This window comes from Cynoglossus semilaevis, chromosome 20 (assembly GCF_000523025.1).
Source record: "Cynoglossus semilaevis isolate Cse_v1.0 chromosome 20, Cse_v1.0, whole genome shotgun sequence".
Classification (NCBI taxonomy): Eukaryota; Metazoa; Chordata; class Actinopteri; order Pleuronectiformes; family Cynoglossidae; genus Cynoglossus; species Cynoglossus semilaevis.
Window position 1 is genome coordinate 13,509,898 of NC_024326.1, and position 18,139 is coordinate 13,528,036.

Below are 18,139 nucleotides of genomic sequence, written 5' to 3' on the forward strand. Positions count from 1 at the left end.
GGCGGTGCACTAATACAGCTACTTCACACATGAGGACACCGAGCAAACAACAAAGAGAAACACAATAATCACATACGGGGACCTCAGGGGCACGTGTTCGCTGCAGGTGCATGCTGGGAAACCCATCAATTTGCACCGTTAACGGCCTTAATTAACGCCGCCGCAATTTAACATGAACTCGGCAAACACTCACAACTCATAAACTAATTACATATCTCTCTATCAATTAACCAACATCTCCACACGGAGTGTGAGAGAGTCAGGTTTGTCGCCTGGTCACACCTGGGCCTTTAATCAAAATCACACGTGAAAAAAAAATCGTGGGCACATTTCCGCAGATGCTCCTGGTTTGATGATGGCTGGGCATTGAATGTAGCGCCTAATTGGTTAATTGCGGAGGGATTATCTCCACAACTAGGAATCAATTGACCGGGCACATAAGCATGTATGATTGACAGTGGCAGGAAATTATCTCACAGGCCGCGAAGCAAGTCAGCAGCAACGATTAACCAATCAGAGCCGATGTCGATCGATCTGCAGGGCTGGGGTTGAGCTGCAGCTCCAGGTGGAAATGGTTAGAAACGCTGTCTGTGACTTAAAAATCTGTTCCTCCGGTTGGACCAGGTGACTCAGCACAGTCTTTGAACTCACTGCTGCTCAATACAGCAATTTAAATGAATGGGTTTCTTATAGGAAAATGTAGTTTTTCCCTAAAAAATAAATACGAGTCAGTTGTTTGTTGACAGGAACTCACTGAGCTGAGTTGCCCTGGGTCAGAGCTGTCCATGGTGCTGAATTTGTTCTCTCTGTTTTTTTAATGGATTTTGTAAACTTTATTAAACAGACAGTGTCACACACGTCAGCCTGTATGGAGAGTAAACCATTTACACCTTTTTGGGGGTGGGGGGAGTGTGGGGGGTAGTAGATCACCACCATAACCATTAACCACCATATACCAAGCAGAATGAGTTTCAGTTCAAACTTAAATTGAAACCTAGTTTTTAAAATTATTCAAGCTTTGCCAAAAGGTTTTGATGGAGCTCCATTTTCTTTCTTAATTTTCTTCCCTATTTTTAAAGCTGTAAAAACTGGATTTCACACCAACGACGTGGCTCAGGAGCAGGTTGTGACCTGGTGTCAAGGACATCCATCAGAATTCCACAAAGAAGGAATTCTCTGATGGAATTGGCCCTGCAGACATGTTTAGATTTAAGAAGATGGATATGTGGTGAATTCTGTTGGTGAATTGTTTTTATAAGGGTGACGAGGAGGAACTGTTTCACCTGAATGGTGCTTGTTGTTTGGGAGGTTGAAGCTCCTGCTGCTCCTGCTGTGGTTCAGATGTTGGAGTTCATCACAGATGACACGGAGACTTGTTTAATCCTCACCCAGTCTGTGAAGGAGTCACTACGTTGCTCAGGGGCATCTTAGCAGTAGTTCAAAAAGAAAGTGTTGTGTCACTCACCGAGTACTTTACTATCTACTCACAGATGTGCCTTAATAGGTCGGTTTGATAGTCTGATCCCTCTACAGTCTTTAAACCCATCAGTGTTTTATCTGGATTGTAGTAAAAATGCTGGTTAGTTGTAAATGTGACTTACAGGAGCTACTGTATGGGTGAGACGGGTGAGGTCGCTGACTCTGGAGCTCAGGTCAACCATTTCTACTTCTGTTACAACATTTATTTGTGTTTGTTTCTCTCCTGACTTTCTGTCTTCCTGTCTGCAACAAACTGTTGCACCAATTAGTGGTCGCTATTATTTCCAGGGAAAAATGACCTGTTTAGGGTCTTATACTCTTTCGTGTGACATTTTAAAAGTGCAGGGAGACCACCACTGGGGGGCCTGAGATTCTCTGACAGAATCAGACATTAAGTGACAAAGCACGATGTCCAAATTCAGCTCCAACAGTGGAACAGCAGCAGAGGCTTCAGACGTAGGAGCCATGCAGTCAATCCGTCACTCTCCAATCATTTATCAAACCCTCTGTTTTCCTACAACACACTCGCTGCTCCCTCGCTTTCTCTCTCTCTCCATTTATCAAGCTCTCCAAACCAAAGGAAAACCAGCGGACCCTGAGGAGCACCTGCCCTGTGGTGACAGCAACCTGAAAAAGCTCCCAGCTACAAAAGAATTTCATTTCTAACCCCAGTGTCAATCAGCAGCAAAGAGATGTGACTATTTTTCATGTAGCCACAACTGTGGCAGCTGTGTGTGTGTGTGTGTGTGTGTCAGGGCTGAGTGGACACAGATTAGAGGTGGCGTTACAGACCCCTCCCTCATTGAGCAACAGCCAGAGTGTGACTGCTGTCCCTCTCCATTACTGCCTCACTCTGCATCTGAGCTTTTCTTTCTTTCTTTTTCTTTCTTTTTTTTGCTCCATTTTCACCTCAATTTTTTTACTTGTCCAAAAAGTTGGGCTGGACATTGGTTTGATTGGACCAGTCGAGAAGGCAAAAACAAAACCTGATTAATAGCTGCAGTCACAGTCTCTCCTCTTACTTTACCTTCCTCTCTCTTCTCCCTCCTTCCTCCATCTGTCCTTTACGTTGAAGCTAAAATATAATTTTAATTATGTCTAGAATTGCGTCAGAATTTCTTCATAATGTGGTGAAGGTCCTGGTACTTTCTTTTCATTTTGCCTGGTCCTTTTTCTGGTACTTTCTCTGACTCATGGTACTTCTGAGGTGAAAGACCGGATGAATTACTCACCGGTATTTCTCTCCCTCTCCTCCATGTCACACTCTGCTCTCTGGTCCTCATTGGTTTTTTCTATCAGTGAATTCCTTCTTTGTAGAATTCTGGAGGATGACCCTTGACCCCGGGTCACAACCTGATTGTTCCTTGATATTCTTTGACAAAGATATAGTCATAAAACAGAAAGTTAATTTGTAAAAAACAAAATACAACATCTGTCTTAGAACCTTTTGACTCAGAAAAGATGAATCTGGTCCAGATTTATTGACTGCCACACAGATTGTAAGTACCTGCGCTGTATATGTTAAGGTGTGTGTGTGTGTGTGTGTGTGTGTGTGTGTGTGTGTGTGTGATGTATCCAGTGGCAGTCCCATGAAGAATGAAGTCACCTGGTTTTCCCCTGTCTTTGAAGGTCAAGGAGACCCACTTGCATATTCATGGACAGGCGTTTGTTTGCAAGTGGGTGCGTTGATGTTTGTCAGTGTGTGCGTGAGGTTGTGTGTGTGTGTGTTGCTGCTGCAGCAGCTACTCATGCGCGTCCACGTGTGACTGTGTGCCGGGATCGATGGCTTTTAATTGTTTTTTCCTGAGCTGTGGAAGGAAGTGCCAGCAGTTATTGATTGGATGGAGGCGGAGAGGAGGGAGTGAGGTAGAGAGTGAAAGAGAGAGAGAGAGAGAGAGAGACAACATGGCAGACAAGAAGGAAATGTGACAAGACAGGATGGCGACGTGGAACATAGAATCATTGTCTGCTGGTTAGCTGAGGGGGGAGAGAGTGAGTGAGGACAGGGAGTTTCAGGAGTGTCTTTTTATTTCTCTGTATCTCCTCAGGTTTAAAATAACTCCAACCTCTGGTCAGCGGCCCGGCTTGTGTCAGCCAGTCTATGACTGACAGTCCGACAGACACAACAGTCAGATGGATTGTTCAGGACTGTAGACTGTACTAATACTGTTGAGGAATGACCAGGAATGACTCTCTCAGTTTTATGGTCGTAAACCTTAGAAAAAATTAGTCACAGATAGAAACAGGTGATAAATTTGAGTTTATCTGGATTACTCGTGGCTAATCGTGATCACTCACCAGCTGTTAATCAGATCACCATTAATCAGATGAAAATTATGAATCATTTGACAGCCATGACATATACATATACGTCGTATCAGCTGTGAAAGCCACACATCAAATGATGGTTGAACAGATGAAGATTAATGAGGTGTGAGGCACAGTAACCTTATATTAAAAACACAGCATCACGGTGGATGTGGGTGGTGAAAGGTGTTAATGATGCTTTTAAATGGTTCCTGGTTCACCCTGAAGAAGTGATTAAAATTAATACCTCTATTGAGCGGACATTTGAAAGACATCTTTGTTTGCTTTCAAGTCACTGCTAAACTCTGACTTTGTGGCCGTTAGTTTCAAGAAGGAAAAAAAAACAAAAGACGAAAAAGAAAAAAAAGAAGAAAAAACACATTTGAGCTACAGGGCAAGATGAAATTGGAGTCAATGGTGTTGGTCAACCCTGACCCAGTGTTAGCTAAGGCTCGTTTGGATGAATTGTGTGTAACACAGCTGTGTGTGTGTGAGTGTGAGTGTGTGTGAGAGCATCGGGGTGTGTGCTGCGGAGTGTTTTTGGACTTAAAGTAACAAGCTTTATTCCCTAACAATGTTCCACCATGCCCTCATTACATACGGGTTAAAGTGGCACTTGGGCCTGTCTAGACAGCTAAACAGAGAACACACACACACACACACACACACACACACAGAAATAGACTGATGCCTGCTTTCACTGCTAACCAGCCTTTTAAATAGAAAGAGGAAGACGTGAAATGAAGCTTGTTCTAAGAGGATATATATTTGGGCGCAGAGTCTTAGTCGTAATATACAGTGTATATAGTGTGATTATAAGGACCACGACAAATATATCACGGCAGTCGTTTTATTTTATAAAAGAAAAGTTTTCTTTTTGTTAGTAATGAGCACTTTTGGTGGCTTAGTGGTTAAGGAAGTGGACTTGGGTCTGGAAGGCTTTAGGTTCGACTCCACCACCTCCTAAGTTGTCGCTGAGGTGCACGCACTGCTCCCCGGGAGCTTAGAGTTTCCCACTGTTCACTTTGGTGATGGGTTAAAATATATACCACCTGTAAAGGTTTTATATATTTGGGTTTTCAGGTGGTCACTAAAATATTGTTAAAGGAGTTGTTTTCCTTGTTTTTGTTTTTGTTTTTTTTCATTTGAAGGGACGGCCTCTCAGTCCAGGAGTCTCTTCCCCAGTATCTGTCTCGGCCCGTGACTAAAAATCCTTGATTCTAAAAGACGTGATAATCAGTGTCTACTGAAGCGTAGCAGAAAGACACAGAAGTGAGCGCTGGGAGGAGGTGGAGGTGATGAAGAAGACGCAACGGTGGCGACAACACACACAAGGCTTAGCTCTGCTCTGCCACACTGTCAAATCTGCCTTGTATCCCCCCTCACACACACACACACACACACACACAGAAAGATTCTCTGTAATAGATTCTCGTCCTGACACTCAATTCTGTGGCGAGACGATGCTGCTTTATCCCTGCCTGCATCAAATATTTAAACACTTGTATTAGTGGCTGTGTCATCTCCTCAAACACCCGGAGCTTAGGGCACCAATCTCTCCCTCTCTCCCCCTCTCCCCCTCTCCTTTCTTCCTCTCTTCTCCACCATTCTCACAATTCCACCCCTAATATCCACAATGTTATCACCTGCTCGCCTGTCTCCACCATCCCATCATTTTATATTTTCAATACTGGGGCATGTTTTTATCCAGGCTGCCTTTTCAGGCTTTTTTTTTTTTTTTTTTGAAGCAGGTCTTTTCAATCTTTAAGAGGCGCAGCTCTACAGATTGCACCACGGAGAGGGTGAGATGGTGAGGAGAAAACATGTTAGGATAAAGGAAGGAGAAGATGCTGAGAGTGGGAGAGAGGATCGGAGGAGAGAGGATCGGAGGAGAGAGGATCGGTGGCGGCGGCTTCTGCGCTTGAATGATGTCTTTCAAGAGGAGCAGTCTAGCTTGTCAAATCGCTGGCTGTGAAAATGAATTGGCATATCTGTCGGGCTGTTGGGCAGAGATGTCGGGCCGCAGCGTTTCATATTCCTGGATAAGGCCAAATAACGCAATTGTCAGAGAGACAGAGAGTGTGACAGGGAATGAGAGCCGGTTAGTGAGGTGGAGGTGGTGATGGAGTGAGAACCTGGCAACAATGCTGTGTGTTTATGTGACAGACATCAGCAGCAGCAGCAGCAGCTTTTCACAGCTGATGCTCTGTCTGTCTGTCTGTCTGTGGTGTGGTGTGTTGTGTTGTGTTGGGGCAGCTTAATGCAAACTCCTTAAAAAGCCCCTCAGCTCCTGAATGTGCCGGCTTTAAATCCCATTGAAGTTTTCCAGCTCGGAGATTACACCCTGACCTGCTCGTTTTTGAAAGATTATTATGGGTCATATCTGCTTTAGACACCACACAATAGAACACACTCTGGGTGTGAAGAGAGTCAGAAGCTAATATTGAAGTGGACAGCGCCTCCTAGACCTCCCATTGTCAGCTGGAAAATTCAACGGTACAATCTCATGGTACTGATTGTAGAGGTTTTGGAACTGAATGTGAAACTCAACGTCAGGTTCCAGGTGTGAAGCCCTGACGTCAAAACTTTTTTGGGGTGTTGGGAAATTGGCAAAAATCTGGCGATACGATACGTATCACGATACAGGAGCAATGATACTATATAGTGTGATATAGTAGTGAACACCTGAACCTGAAACGATACATTGCCATATGTCAATGTATCGATGTATTTTCTTACCCCTCTAGTAAAAACTGTGTGACGACCCCTGACTAAAGGTCAAGCCAAAAGTGACCGTGTCTAGTGACCGACTAAATTACCCAGGATGACTTTCAAGTACCCAGTACTTTCAGGTCACTCGTACTGCAGCAGGACTGCTGACATTCACACTTAGTTCCTCGTTCTCTACACCTGTCTTTTCTCGGAATATTCTCCCCCTCGTTTAAAATACTTCAGTACTACTGTATGTGACCACCTGCTACCAGTCATGTAGTGTGTACTGCAGTAGTGCAGTACAGCAGTACAGCCTGTCCCTTCACTCTCCCTCGCTCTGTAACATTTGTTTTCTGCTACATTGCAAACAACAGAGATGATTTGTCCTGTTTTTCTTTGCCCGGCTTCACTCTGTGTCTGTGTCTGTGTCTGTGTTTGTGTGCATCTATGTGTGTGTGTCTGTTTGAGTGAAGCGTCTCTGGCTGCCGGAGAGTCGTACTCACCACCACCAGCAGCAGCAGCAGCAGCAGCAGACTCAGACTCCAGGCTGGTTCTGGTCTGACAAACTGAAACTTGTTTGTTCAGTAGCAGAGAGTGTAGAGAGACTGGGGGAGTATCGTTAGGGGAGAGACCACTGTCTCCTGATGATGAGCTGTGTGAGGAGACATACCATCTCACACACACACACACACACACACACACACGCGTACCCACTGCTGTGGTGGGCTTGAGTCTGGAACAGTTGTACAGTGTGTGACAAACTGTATAGAGCTGTTTGAAGCTCTAGTCCAGTTGGAAAAAAGTAGGAGAAGAAACTGGACAACCTTGTCTGCTGGAGCATCACAGACACGCACACACAGACACACACACCTGTGGTGTGGAATATGCAGTGTGTTGTCAGAGTGGGACACAGTCACTGATTCATAATTTACCACATTTGTTTTTTTTTTCAGATGGAGATGGATGAAGACCAGACCAGAGCTGGACCCCAACACGGAGGAGCAATAACTGGTACGCAGAAACAGAAACATTAATGTAGTAAATCATAGAGGTGAATGTGAATTCTTTTTAACTGTACTTTACAGTGATTTATCTCTGACTGCAAAACCTGCTGGTTTTTATTGGAGCAAAGAAAAATGTCCCGGATGGTTTTGGTCAACAACAAAACATAAATTACATTCATTCTCATTTATAACACCAGACGTTATTGGTGTTTAAAATCTGACACGACCTCTAAGGTTTGACCCCAACCAAGTAGTCCAATTTTCATATGATTTTTCTTCAATAACCGCAGGGTATTTTTGTCAGTGAGCAAATGAATTTTAAAATAATTTTAATACTTAAAAAAAAAAACAACAACATTTTGTGATAAAGAAAAATGTCTGCCTTAGATATTGGTCCTAAAACGTGAAGCTGAACAGACTGTAGTAATTGATTGGTAGCAGATATTAATCATTCAAATAGTGGCTCGCGGGCCACATGCAGTCCCTCGACGTGGCCGAAGTCTGTTTGACTTCACATATAAATATATTATAAAGGTTCTTCTTATACTCTCAGTAGAACGTTGTCCTTTATAATGTTGACAACAGCTCTGTGCAGATGCTTTTTTTTTTGCTGAGATCTGATTCAAAGCCCCCCCTCTTCCCCCCCCACCGCCCGTTGGCCCTGTTGTTCCTCCACACACTTGACAGCAGCCTCTCCTCTCCCCCTCCATCTGTTCTCAGCCGCCTCTCTCCTCTGTGGTCGGCCCATTAGCTGGGTGACCAGTGGACTATGTCAGGGGTGGCCTGGTCAGGGCATCACGCAGCTGTAACATGGATGGTGCCTTTCACATTAGTGTGGTGAACAAGGAGCAAGAGCAGGAGCTTTTCCATTAGCACCTCCCACGAGCTGCCAGGAGCCTGACAGGGCGAGAGAGAGAGAGAGAGAGAGAGAGAGAGGGGGAGGAAGGGGGAGGGAGGAAGAAAAATGCTGTTTCCTAACAGCCACACTCTGGACACCACCATCAGTCCATTTTTAGCATCTCCCATTTATTAACTACAAGTCATTGGTCTGCCAGATTCTAAATATTCCAACCATGGTTCAAATGATTTTTTTTTTCTTTTGTTTTCTTCTGTCGCTTCATCTCCTTGTCCTCACTCACACTGTTGTTTACCAGGTTTTCACCAGTTCACCCAGAAACACACACAGATTTCACAGTTTCAGCTCAACCTGAAGGTTGGATCCAACAGGAAGAAGAAGTCTCTCCACCTGTCGTCAGTCTTTATGCCTGTCAGATGGTGCCTGTGTGTGGGCACGTGCACTTCCACTGCTGTTAGAGACTACATCACTTTCATGGGAAAGAGCCAAGTGAAAAAAGGTCATAATTAGTGGGCAATATATATAGATATATGTACATATATATGCATACGTAGCTATGATGATTCTTGATCATCCAGGTCATGGTCATGGGTGGAGCACAGATACGTATTTTATCTTCCTTTCACTTCTCGTGAATTTAAGTACACAGTCTGAATTAGTACTCACCAACAGATACTTACAGAATCGTGAAACAACGTTCGTGCCCTCTTGTCACTTCCCTCCTTCTTTATCTGTCCTTTGTCTTCGTCTTATTTCTAATGGCAGCGGCTGACGTCTCTTTGATTAAGTGATCAAATGACAAAGGCCTCATTTGCTGTGATCACGACGTCGGTGGAAAAGTCTATTGACTTCTTTGTTTGTTTGGGTTTTTGGTCGTCGTCTCCACACGACTGTTCGGATTTAATTTGATGTTGAGATGCAGATCAAAGGCAGTCGTGTGTGTCCTGTCATCCACCTTCAGACAGAGCGGAGGTGAGACGGGGTGATGTCTGACGGTGTAGGTGGGAGTCACGGAGGGAGGGGGGTGCAGTAACAGGGTAGGGTAGAGTTCGTTTTTATAGTTTTTATGTGAGACAAAGATGTGGCCCATACCTAATATCAAAGATGTGGTCTTCATGTGGTTCTGTTCTGAAAGATGTGGTCTTCATGTGGTTCTGTTTAAACCATGGTGATGGACCAGGATTATGAGGATGGACTGATAAAATCTAGTTCATCAGGAAAAGTGGACTTTGTCTGAGACCTGACCCACATTCTGAACACGACGACAGAGTGAAACAAGAAGACGATGATCCTGGTTTGGCCGTAGTTTTCTTTGGATGAATTTTGTCTGTTGTTCAACAACAGACCAGTTTAATCTGACATGTGGCCCGTGTCTATTTCTTTGTTTGGTCAGAGTGGTGTGGACCGCGTCAAAGCCCAATCAGTGCATACATGTACATTATGTAGAATGACAGGACAATAGCTGCCATGTGATGATTACATGGAGAAAGACGCAGACATGGACAGGACAGGACGTCGTGGATATGTAATGATGGGGGGGGGTCGTTATACAGGATAAGACACTGCAGAGGAGAAGGAGGAGACATTAGGTGATGGAGCCGTCGGCTGAGATGAGAGTGACAGCAGGAGGGACGGTGGCAGGAGAGGACGAAGGAGTGAATGAAAGGATGAATTAGAGGAACAGCTGCTGTCAGACAGAAGACATCCCTCAAAATAATGATGATGTTTTAGTTGGTTAAAACGCACTGTTAAATATTGGTCGTGTTGAACATCAGAGATTCAGAGAGACCCACAGAGGATGAATGGATTCTTAAATAACACCGGACCCTGATGGATGTGTTGGCACAGGATCAGAGCACGACGTCTACTGGATCAGGAGGGAAAGGACACAGAGCCACGACGCTGTCGCCACGTGCTAATAAAGCTAACTGTAAACCAAGATATAAATAACGATTAGCACAGACATAGCTTTACATCTTCAACGTTTACGGGGCCGAAAGACCCACAAGGTCCAGAAACTGATGCAAAGATGAGTCATAGTCTGACAAAGCTTATAAAAATGAACACAAAGACAGTCTGACAAAGCTTATAAAAATGAACAGATTCTATTGTCAGCAAGAGTGCAGACGATTTCTAATTATTTATAGTAATTAATTCCAGAGGGTGGGGGCTCCTCACCCCCTGATAACTGGTCACGGTTGCATTTTTTTCAAACAATTCAGATCCAGAAAAACATTAATGGATAATAGATGTGTGTTTTGATACATGATACACGGGGAACGATAAGATGTGTTGTGATACTACAGGTTTTTCTTGAATCCACAGCTCATTGTCCTCTCCATTGTTTCCTCAAACCTTTGTGCATTCAGATTTGGCGGAAGTTGAACATGTTTCACTTGGTCAGACAATTTTTGCGGGCTGTAACTTTAAGGTTTGTCTTTTGTCTGGTTGGTGTGAAAAAGAACAGAGGAACCTGAAGCAGCATGTGAAAATCTGTCCATTTATCATCACCTTTACACTGCTCTTACCCTCCCAGGGTTATTTTGTCTGATGGGACTGAACCATCCCTCCTCCCCAACCACTCCAATAAGTGTTTTTCAATTACTGCTGTCAGCCCGTAATCATCCGGTGATGAATAGTCTGATATTCAGCCTTTATATTCATCTGCCTTCTTTGTTAGATTGTTTCTAGACAAGCCTGCATCCCTGTGTGTGTGTGTGTGTGCGCGACAAGAGGCAGAAGTATTTTTTTTAACAAAGTATAGAAGGTGAGAGGAAACGAATGGCAGCCTTAATGAATCTTGCTGTGTTTAATTTTTCATAACACAAACAAATATAAATGCCGCTTTTGTGAACAATTAAAGCCTTCAGTGCCAGTCGTGGGAAGAAGGCGGAGACATTGTTTTGATCAAATATTTATGATTATTACTCATCAGGGATAATTATTGCAATTTATTTCTCTTTTCCAGCCTCTTTTGGTGCTAATAACAAAAGGCGAAAAGCACAAACAAAAGTGGCCTAATATTATCATTAGAAGCATTATGTAAATACAGTGTTAGGCAGAAAGCATGTAATTGCAGCAAACGAATGGCCATGCAAAGCAGGCTGGGAAAAAAAACCCGGTTGATTTCATTACATTGAGGTCATTAAAGCCGAAAGAGTCGAAGAGTCAAATATTAGCGCAGGAAACATTTTGTTAATACTAGCTTGTGCATAAAATGGAAATTGTTCCAATTTACATGTTTAACTAAAGTGCGAGGAGGAAACAAAAGCAATAAAATCATTAAGAATAAATGATTATAAAATAGGGAGATTCATAAAACCAGGTTTTTTATTTTTAACTCCAAAGTTTCTTGAAGGGCAAACGGACCTGCAGTCTGACAAATTAACAAATCAATATGTTTGACTGTTTTTTTTTGTATCTGTCAGTTACTGTATATTGACTTTTTTATTTATATTTTTTAGAAAAGTTTCTTTCTTTTTTGCTGCTCTAGGATTCAAGATGGCCGCTCGTCTGCCTCGACCACAGGCTATTCTTTACATCAATCATCTTTATGTCCTCCTTTACTTTGTCCATTAAATGTCTCCTTTTCTTCCACAAATATATATAAAAAAGCAGTCCTCCCCGGGACGGGACTCTAACCGGCAACACTTCTTCCAATCCTAACCACAGTGTTGCTGCTGAATGTTATGCTAACTACATTAGCCATGATGATAAAGCAAGTTGTTTCCTAAATGATCCCTAACTTTAAGATCTCCATCTCTGTACTTTCTAGGAATCACCTGAAGTTGGCAACAGGAGGGAGTTGTTCCAGAGTTTGGACTTTCTGGTAAGTACAGAAAATAAATTGTTTATTTTTTATTTTATTCCCCAAAGTAACTGCAAGCGAGCCCCAAATCGTCTACAGTAAAGAAATCTCAGAAATCCACCACAAGTCATTTCCTAGAAAACAATCAAATCGAACCCATGCGCAGGCAGAGGGAGCCCCCCGTCCTCCCCCAATCCCTCCTCCACCGTCTCCCCCATCTCCACTCTCTCTCTCTCTCGCGCTCTCTCTCCATCTATCACATCCAGCAGGTACCACAGGCCACTGACCAAGCCTGTCCGCCCGTCATTAGCCCCGCGCTCTCCCCACGCGATCCGTGTGGCTACCCCTGTCTCCTCTCTCCAGCCCGGCACCCCATAATAATATCTCTTTCAACCTTCACACTGTGATAAATAGGTGCGCGTGGAACAAAAGGGACGGCAGCCGTGGTGGGGAAATGAGGGAGGGCGAGAGAACAGAGGGGTGAAGTGTGGGAGAGAATTAGGGGGAAAGAAGGAAAAATAGGGAATTTCTTCATGTGGCTGCAGTGTGTGTGTGTGTGTGTGTGTGAGGAGGTTGGTGTTTATTTCTGCTGTAGCTCAGAATATCCAGTGACAGTAGAGTGAGAGAAAAGCCCCTCCTCACACCATCAAAGGGTCATTTGTGAAGTTAATCAGATTAAAACTTTCTAAGGCAGAATGACAAGCATCATGTTTTATTTCTTAGTTTTTCGTTGACTGCTTTCTAAGGCAGAATGACAAGCATCATTTCACTGTCCGCAATTTTCTGTTAACGTTTTATTTCTTAGTTTTTCGTTGACTATACTCCAACTTTGTCTGGTAGTGATTTTGGCAAACTCTTAATACTTTCCTTTTTTTAGTATCACATTGTTTTGTATCCGTCTCCACACAGTTCTCTGTGTGAAAGCAAGTTGTATTTTTGTAAAAGTATACAAGTGAAATCTACCAAAATGAAATAAGCTCTATAGCAGTGATCATCAACTGGTGGCTCCCGGGCCGAATTCAGCCCGCTGAACCATTCCAAAGCAAACATCAAATAATAACGTCAGACAAAAATGTGATTTTTATTTCGTTTTATTCGAGTGTCTCTGCCTCCACGGTGTCTCTGCCTCCGTCAAACATAGTTTTTATGACATCATAGATACAGTTACTGACCTCAGCTGCAGGTTCAGACCAGGTGTCTCGTGTTTGTCCTTTATCACACATTGTCTAGTGTAATGAGACGGACGTGAGTGGACATCAGGTCCAGAGCTGAACAGACACCAGGGACGATGTCAGTGAACGGATGATGGAATCCCTCAGAGAACAGTGGAGAACAGTGGTTACGGCTTTGTGTTTGATGCGTGTGATGTTTGAGTCATAATTAAAAAGTCTCTCTGCTCCGTCTCCGCTGCTGCTCTCACAACATCCCTGTGATTTATTAGCACAGCCGCAAATTACAGCCTTTTTCCCCCCTCTCCGTGTGTGATATGTATATTATTATTACATTTCAGCAGTGGAGAAGATTGGTGTGTGTGTGGGTGTGTGTGTGTCAGTGTGTCAGTGTGTTGGCTTGTGGTCCATCTTAATATTTAGCTTTGTCCGTCATGTTGGTTAAATGGAGCTTCAGTGTTGTTGTCACATTTTCCCTCCCCTGCTGAGGTGTGTGTGTGTGTGTGTGTGTGTGTGTTCTTGTACTTTTATTACTGTGTGTAAAAAACGACCGCAAAGACATTTTTCAGGCCCTGCGTAAATTTGAAGACATTTCTGAGAGTCAAGACTTGGGTTTGGGATTAGAGTTCATTTAACTCAGGTTATTATTATTTGGTTACAGTATGTAATGCATTGTGGGTATTCTGGTAGCAAATGATGAGTGTATTTTTGTTTGACTTTTTGTGATCTTTCAGAAGGATTTCCAGCACATCCCTCTGTCCTACTTCCTTCTATCCTTCCTAGTTTCCTTCCTTTCATTCCTCCGTTCATCCTTGTTGCCTTCCGTCTCTCGCCGACTTGATTTAAGAGTTTCATTCATGGCTTTGACACGTCTGTATTTCCATCAAAGATTAAAAGAGTGTGTGTGTGTGTGTGTGAGCTCATCGATAATTCAACTTTAACATCTCTAAATCACAGACGTCCATTTCTTACTGTAGCATTCGTTCTCATAGATCAATGAATATCAGTGTGTGTGTGTGTGTGTGTGTGTACAGTGCACGTGGTGCACGTGCCTTCACAGCCCGGCCGACACTGTGTAATATCTTCTGTGCATACATTATCCGTCCGGCCTATTATCCAGAAATCATCAGCTGAAGAATGAACGTCTTCTTCTCCGTCCGCCTGATGTTTCAGAGCAGACTGAACCCCCCCAACACCCCCACCCCACGACCCCCTCCACACAGTCAGAGGTTAAGATAGCAATCAGGACTGGAGCACAGATGAAGGAGGACATATTCATATTATTTTAATGTTCAAAGTACAGCTCAGTCCTCAGAGATCTTTCTGGAGCAAAAGGAGAAAGGAAAAAAAAAAAGATGTGGACCAGCCGCTGTTTATTATTGTCAGAATAGAATAAAATCACATCAGTCTTTATGGACGAGGATTCCAACTCTGTCTGCGTTATATTTTTATTACCAAACTCCTCTTCTGCCTTTGGTTTCTGGTTGTTTTTTTTCCTCACTGTGTACACGTTATATTGAAGTTGACGTTGGAGTTTAGTTTCATTGCGACATTTTCACCACAGAAAGTTTAATAACGTGAACGATTCTTTTAAAAAAGTAATCATGATTTAACAACTCACTGCAAACACAAAACATTTTCCATTGAATGTGTTTGATGAGACTGAGCGCCAAAAATGACACACAGACACACACACACAGTGTTGTGTTGTGTTTCCATAGACGTTCTGTAGCTCCCTGCATTAACTTTTACAAGTTTTTTCTCTTTTTTGCTAACGTTAGCAGAGTTAGTTAAAGTTAGTTACTGTAAAGAGGAGTGAACTTTACTGTATGCAAAAGTATTTGAAATTTTTAAGAAGTTTTTTTCTCTAGGTCCTGGTACAAATTAATGAATCCTCCCAGTCCTGGGCCCCGCCCCAGCTGTTGAGGACACCTGTCCTATGGCGATGGGAGTCTGTGATTTGAATATATTTCAGCAGCGTCTGAACTGAGGCCACGTGTTGTTGTTCACCTTCTACATGTAAAGTAGAAAATGCATTGAATGTCGTGAACGTCCGACTCTGATTGAAGTCACTTCCCAGACTCAGGTCTGTGAATCAGACCCACAACAAGTGAAGGAGCCGAATGGAACTGGGCCTCGTGGAAAATAAAGGGAGGTGACACCGGCGCGGCCCGGCTGCTCTGCATGCTTCTTGCTGTTATGCATCAATCTATCAGCCGACCTTCTTACCATTCAGATTCCACACAGCGCACGTACACTATTCAGATGAGAGGCTGAGGTGAGCGGGGCTCCCGGGGCCACACCAGAGACATGGGCGACCTTTTCCATCACTGGTGGAGACTCTGGGTTGGCAGTGAATCCATCTCAGAGAGCTGGTGTGAAGGGTGATTTTCCTGAAGCCTGTCAGATGTTCTCCAGATCTGCCACCAGGCTGTGGTAACATCTGCACGGTCGCATGTGTTCAGCTGCCCTTCTCCGTCCCACCGCTGTCGTTTCCTGCAGATGTTTGTCACTGGTGGTCTCTCAGACAAATCAAAGTCCAGGAAGCAGAGATGTTCTGAAGCTGAAAGAGCTGCAGCAGCAGACGTACTTCACTGCAGCTGTGTGGAACGTCTTCTCAACACTTTTCTTCATTCTTCATTCATCTTCTTCTTCTTTTTCTTCTTCTCCTTATTTAGTATAAGTTGTCGTGTGGTCTTTTTATGCCCTCGGCCGTCTGCACAGACACCTGAACACAGCAGCAGATGAGTTAATCCAGGGATCAGGCGTGGGGTAAAGAGGAAGAGTGGAATCATTAGGATGCAAATGAGAGCCAGCGATTAGCATGTGTGGGAGAGATTGAAAGAGATACAGTTTGAAAGGCAGAGGAACAGACACAGTCGTCTGCGCTTTTCACCACTGAAAGCCGGCGACAGACGCACGTCCGCTGTCAGAGGTCCAGGCGACGGCTGCAATTAATTTTACATTGTGATGACGGTTTTCAACGGCCGCAGGAATTTGTTTGACAATGCAGCGACTCGTCCCACTGTCCAAACCTTTTATATTAGACGTTGTACCAGAGACGTGATGAGGAGCAGCAGGTAGTATATAATAGGTATATAAGCAAGCAAACCTGCAAGCTAGCTGGTAACAACGCTTCAGGAACGATCTGTCCAGTTCCCACTGCTTCAGTGTGAACTTGTTGAGAGGGCACGCACAGCTCCGTTAGCCGCTGTCTTAGCCGCTGTCTCGGCCGCTGAGGCTCTTCATAAAACAGAAATATGTAGTGGCTCAGGCCAAAGCCACCGCCAAATAAAATCCAGCCAAGTATCATCCAGGGAAACCGTCCATTCACACCATAAAAAGTACTCTTTATTTGTTTTCTCAGTCCGTTAGTCTGTTTGTGGCCACTTTACAGGTCTTAGCCACCAGGACATCACTCCTGTCCATAAATCCTCCTCTCATCTCCCTCTCTCTCTCTCTCTCTCCCTCAGTCTGTGAGTGTTTCAGGGAGCATCATGTGAGATTTATTTCCAAATATACTGTTGAGAAATATACTGTGTATCTCCTTGTTTTGAGGAGGGATTTACTCACCGTTAAAAAGAGTTATGTACAGAGCGGCGTCCTCCGCCCCGACTCTTGGTAACATGGTCTTTTGACATATTTCACCTGAGCCTCGGACTAATCCACATATCAATCCACAGAGTGCTGCTGAGGCCCAGACTTACAGACACAGAGCGGCTCCTTCTGCTCGGCAGAAATCCGTCTTAGTTTGAACCCAAATTTTATAAAGTAAAAAAATATTTTTTTACTGAATATTTTGATATGGAAGATTATCTTTGTATAGTGATGTTGTATTCTCACTTTTATGAGCTTCTAAAGAAGCCAGTAATATTGTAGTCAAGTCACGTGATGTTGTATTCTCACTTTTATGAGCCAATAATATTGTAGTCAAGTCAACTTTTTTTTTCTTCCTTACAAAACCATTTGGTGTAGCCACAGGGGGCGCTGTTACTGGCTGCTCTCTTAGGAAAATCATTTTGTGCAAGTACCTTTAAAAGAGAGATTGTTGCCACAAGTTGTATTGTTTTTGTATCCATCTTTGTGACTAACACTCAGACCAGTGGTTTTCAAAGTGAGGGTCGGGGCCCCAGGTAGAACAAAGCTATTGCCTTTTTGGCCTGTTAGCCTGCGTTCGTGGACCAGTGTGAAGTAATAGTTGAGAAACATGTGTTTGCAGATACTACAAGGTAAAGCCTGTGTACTGAGACTTCATTATTATCTCCGTCTTCAGTTTCACCTCCTCGTCTGTTAAACCTCTGCTTCAAATCCCTCTGTGTGTGTCTGTTGTGTCTGTGTCGCTTCCGTGTCAGTGCGCAGACGTCTCACTTCCTCCCGACCTGTTCAACCAGAGCGGCTGTGACTATGCAGATGAGCCGATTCCCTCTCTCTGCCTGTACTGAAAAACAACGGCTCAATCTGAGATGAAATGATTCCTCCGTTTTGACTGCGCTCCCCTCTGTAGTTGTCTCTCCCCTCTTACTCTCTCTCTCTTCCTCCCCCGTCTCTCTCCGGCCCTCTCTTCCTCCCGCTCCATCTCCTCGGGCTGTGTATCAGCGCTCTGTGTTAATGACAGTTGACAGATAGTTGAAGGGCACGGGCTGCTCCCTGTCAGCCCTGTTTTGGACTCATAATTATTTCACCAGTGTCATGTCACTGTCACCCAGCCCTGCTTAACATTGTCTCACACACACACACACACACACTTACACTCTCCCCCCCGCCGCTGCTGGGGCTGGGGGGGGGGGTGGGGGGGGTTGGGTGG

General features: G+C 44.0%; 1 protein-coding gene across 5 annotated transcripts in view; it reads left to right on the top strand.

Moving 5' to 3' along the window:
- rnf220a (ring finger protein 220a) overlaps window positions 1–18,139 on the top strand; it is a 204,922-nt gene that overhangs the window by 23,200 nt on the left and 163,583 nt on the right. For all 5 annotated transcript variants that reach the window (XM_025066330.1, XM_025066328.1, XM_025066329.1 and 2 more), the window contains exons 7-8: window positions 7,452–7,509; window positions 12,134–12,187. The gene's annotated coding sequence lies outside the window, so the exon portion shown is untranslated. The remainder of the gene's footprint in view (window positions 1–7,451; window positions 7,510–12,133; window positions 12,188–18,139) is intronic.